Genomic DNA, 4,812 nt, shown 5'->3' with positions numbered 1-4,812 from the left:
CAGGAGCCCATTGCAAGGCCACAGGATGTGGGAACAGTTTGCTGCTAGAAGCAGCAAATCTCCCACATCCCTGCATGTGTAGACACCTGCCTGAGACCATTTACTCATAAGTAGTTTACTCGCAAGTAAACTGAACTCAGAGCAAATGCATGTGTAGATGCACCCATCAGTCTGCTAAATAGCAGCTGAGTAGATCAATCAGTATGTGGGATCATGTTGTGCCTTTTTGCCACTGTTCCCTGCAATGAGCTTCACCTGAGCAAGTCCTCCTCTGCTTTCCCTCACCTTTGTGGCTGGAGTGGGTTGAGTGGCCTGCTAAGGCTGCTTGCCCCAAGGGTTTAGAGGACCATCAGCACTGTAATGTAGTCTGGAAGTGGGGTGGCAAAGGGTCTTGGCGTCACTTCTCCCTGACATGGTGCTGCTCTGGCTTTTGCCAATGCAACCTTTACTATTGCAGCTCATCATGGGTTAAAAGAAGTGCTTACTCTTGTAGCTGGACAGTGAATCACAATGACATACCATATTAAACATTCCATTGCTTTTAGAGCTCATGAAAACCTATTAGTGTCCCCACACAGCAGTCATTTCAGCTACTGCAGCACCTTGGAATCATTAGTAACTTTTCTACAGATCCCACCACAGACACTCAAAGACTTGATTTTTGGGTATATCAGTCCATATCTGAAGAGATGCTGTACCCAGGGTTTTTATTTGAGTCCCATGTATTTGCATTTATCCTTATATAAACCAGCATGAAGTTGTTTATAACAAGAAAGCAGTCAAATTTGAGAAGGCATTGCACAGTGCTCTCTGAAAAGAGTACAGGGTTTCTGTGGATTCTGCTGAGTGCACCAGTTTTATCAGTGTAACTACAACCCCGATGCTTTCCACCTGCACAAGCATTGCAGGACATCAGGGAAGAAAACCTAACATTAACCCTGACCAGAAAATCTGAATAAGCACAAATACATGAGTGCTGCCAACATTTGTGCATGGCTGCTGTGTGAACATGAGGCAAGGGAAAAAGAATGAGAGAGAAAGACAAAACATACATATAGGAAAGAGAAAATATTTTACCCTATCTCACACAGCTGGAAAACTCTGAAACAAAACTAAAAAAAAGTTCTGCTAGCCCTAACCCCTGTATCAGTCTATCTCTGGTAGGAAGTGGTCTTTTTCATTTATTATTTTCATCAATTCTTAATAGAATGGCCTCATTTTTATTTTCTATTTGGCTTTATTATAGTATGTCCTAATGTGACAAGGAAAATGTTATTTGAATTTTTGAGTGCCATCAGCGTGATGTGGACAACACATATTTGCTAGTCAGAGGCCTACCAAGTAAATACTTTGATCTGGATTTTGCTGGTCATATTTGTTCTGAACAATGCTACATTTGTAATTCCATTGATTTTAGGGTGCAAAGTAATATGAGGACCCACTTTTCCTGCATGGGTTTTTCTCTGCAAATCTCAAGAATCTTATAAATTTAGGATGGGGGCCTTAATTGTGGCCTATAATGTTTTGAAGCGCAAAGATTTTTCAGAATATGCAATTTCTGAGTTACCCAACATCATGATTTAAGGGTTTTTCTTATTATATTTTGCCTGCAAACATTTTCAGACATAGAAAGAAAACATAGAACACACATGAGAAAAAGATTAAAGAAATGCCAAATATTTATACAGATACACACAGTATAAGAAGCCTCATAAACTGAATCAACTAAGTTTGCATATCATACTAATGAAGGGCATAGGGCAGGAGTTATAACATTCAATATTTTTTATCCTGAGCAAAATTCACTTTTGTTTCTGCATTACAGAAATCTCACTTATATTAATAGCAGCTTGGCCTGTAGATCAGGTGAAAAATATGGAATAGTGATCAGCCATGTAGCTTGAAAACTACAATGAACAAACATAACAATGCTACAATATATAGTATTAACACTATAGCACACACTGTGGACCTAATCCTGTTTTTCTTTATTCTCACAGAACAACTGCTATAACTAACTGGAGTAACAGATCATCTAGTCCAGTGTATTGTTTCTGGCAGGGGCCAGCCCCAGATGCTCAAGTGGAAGGTACAAAAAACCCACAATAAAATTATAGAGTAAACTTCTTATTAGAAATGTTTGTCTAATCCCACCAGTTAGCATTTGTGTTATGCTCAGGAGCATGGCCAAATGTACTGCAAATTCTCTCCTGCTGTATATAAAAGGATTCTTTTTTCATTATTCAAGCTAATGTCTGTTTTACTTAATCCTATAAAACGTTTGGTCTTGAAGATTTCTTGTAGCAATGAGTTCTTCAGTATTCTGAATCAGTTTGAAGTAGGCTGCTGTTCAAATATGCTGCTGTAGAATAAATAAAAGAATTTGGCCATCTAGACTGCAACATACCCAAATGCAGAAAAAAATAAATCATGCGCAAGCAAACATATTCTATGGCTCAACCCTCAGCAATTCATCTATTGAGTTATCCAGTTCCAAGTGTAGTTTCACTCTATTAGCATTTTACACATGTTTACACTGGTCAACTGAGAAGATTTGGAAATCAAAGCAACAGTTTACACCTATCATTAAAATAAAATCAGGCAATCTTTTGAAAAAGTATTATTGAACAGGAAAAAAAAAGTCACTCTTAGAATGGATACATAAGTCAATTACATTAGCAAAAAGACTGCCTATACATCCAAGAAAAAAGAAAGCAAAGGAAGAAAATTTACCAATTTCTAATGCTGAGACAGAGAAGAAAGCTACAGAAGAGAGAGAGAGAGAATGACAGCATAAATGGTGTTGTTTATACAATATTAAAAAGAATCTTGCAAGCTTTTGTGCCGCATTTCAATTCAACAAGTTTCATTTTAAGACATGTTAAATAGCTTTTGCTTTTCATATCGCAGCTACATGATAGCTTACTTCTACATACTGTATGAAAGAGTGAAGTGGAAGTGCACAGGTCTGGACAGAAAAAGAAATGCGCACAAAACATATCCGCCTGGTTCTTCGAGGTGTATCCGTTTACCAAAATGAATGGGAGGAAACTACATCAGGGAGATGCTTTGTGCCTGTTGCAGGCTTAGCTTTTGGGAAATGCCGGGTCTCACCAACTCACAAGCCAGGCCAGGAGAGCAAGAGCATTTACACTCATATGAAAACTTGTGTCTAGTCACTAGAGTCTTTTTGTCTGTCTGTGGGGAGAATCCAGACCGTGCAAGCCCACCGCTTGTGGGAGTGTGTGTGGGCACTTGAAGAACATCTCCAAACACCCCCCTGTAATACAGCTTTACAGGGGTGTAGGTTGTAGCCGTGTTGGTCTCGGGACATAGCCACACAAGGTTCTTTGGGTGAAGCTGATTTCTTTTACTAGACCAACTTAAATAGTTGGGGGGGGGGAATTTTAGCAAGCTTTCTCAGGCTGAGGAAGTCTCTGCAGTTGGTGTGAGATGGGCTGGGGCGGGGAGGGGGCTTTGCCATGGCCACAGTGCCACCCCACAAAGGCAGCGCATGCCTCACCCCGCGAGCCGCCTGGAGAGGTCTCTGGAGCTGGCTTGGGCGGGGGTGGCGGCTGTGTGACCCGGGCTCTGCCCTCGGGGGCAGGACGAAGCCGCACCAAGGCGAGGAGGCGAGGCATCGCTGTGCCAGCGCCCGGCGGCGGCCGGGGCACGGGGCGGCCGGGAGGGGAGCGGGCAGATGACAGCCGGGGGTGGCGGGGAACCGGATCGCCTGGGGAGGATAGCGGGGCGGGTGCTGGGCGCGGCTTGCGGCCCCCCCGGGCTCAGCTGAGAGCAGCCTCCCCCCCTGCAAAAGCAGCATCGAAGCCACTCAGGTGCCGGCAGCAGGGATCCGCGTCGGGGAAGCCGTCGCCCGCCTCCCCGGGGCTGGAGGCAGGCGGGCGGGGGGGGAAGCCGCCGCCGAGAGGTGCAGCCGGGACGGGACCTACCTGCCGGAGCGCTTGGGAGCGGCACCGCCCGGCCTGGCTCTGCCCGCCGCGGGGATTGAAGCACCCGCGCTCGTCTCCCTGGAGCAGCCGGGAGTCACAGGGCCGGGCTTGGACCCGCCAGCGCTGCCGGTGTGCATCCAGGACTTCGCAGCACCAAAGAGTTAAAACCAGAAAGTCGCAGTCATTTCATTATTATTATTATTGTCATCATCATTATTATTATCATCATTATTATTATTGTAATAAATACAACCGCTCTTATAACAGAAGTTCTTATCAGCGGGTTGCACTGGAGTTGGCAAACAAGCTTTTTCTTTCTGTCCGTCTTTCTTTTTTTCTTTTTTTTTTTTTTTACCTTTTAAACAAATAATTCATTAGGTAATTAAATGCAAGTGAGATTACTCTAATTAAATATACGCTGCTGTTGAATCATAATTTCTGCGTGGCCTAGTTAAAGACGAACGATCTCTTCTTATTCCTGACCAAAAAAAAAAAAAAGCTTTAAAAGAATTCCCCAGTGACTGGAATAATAGATTTATACACCACCGTGCAGAGGTCATTTTAAGAAAGAAGAGACACCAAACACAACATAAAGGGACTTTTCATGTCTAGAGATACTAGAATTTCAGGTTTTATTGCTCGGAGTTCTATTAAAGGACTTTGTGGAACCTAGGAGGAAATCAAAATTATCTTTCAAAAGGCGATAAGTTATATAAATATGTGCACAAACAGAAATGTGTCTCTGAAGGTATTAGTTCTGCATAATTTCAGATGAGTAGCTACTAGGCCTCAAAGGAAACAGTGCATCTTGAAATGCTCTGAAGGCTTACATTGGCCAAAATAAGGCAGGACTTTAGCGAAA

At 43.2% G+C, this 4,812-nt stretch overlaps 1 long non-coding RNA gene across 1 annotated transcript; it reads right to left on the bottom strand.

Annotated features, from left to right (window-relative positions):
* Nucleotides 1-1,655: 1,655 nt before the first annotated feature.
* Nucleotides 1,656-4,123, bottom strand: LOC109291947. Its single transcript, XR_002095993.1, has 2 exons — nt 3,951-4,123; nt 1,656-2,362 (listed from the first exon to the last, which is right to left on the bottom strand). It is a non-coding gene; the product is annotated as an uncharacterized LOC109291947 (long non-coding RNA).
* Between the last annotated feature and the right edge of the window lie 689 nt (nt 4,124-4,812).

This window comes from Gavialis gangeticus, unplaced genomic scaffold (genome assembly GCF_001723915.1).
Source record: "Gavialis gangeticus isolate Ggan-Ray unplaced genomic scaffold, GavGan_comp1, whole genome shotgun sequence".
Lineage (NCBI taxonomy): Eukaryota > Metazoa > Chordata > Crocodylia > Gavialidae > Gavialis > Gavialis gangeticus.
The sequence above is the reverse complement of the archived record's forward strand: the minus strand, read 5'-3'. Positions and strand labels throughout refer to the sequence as shown.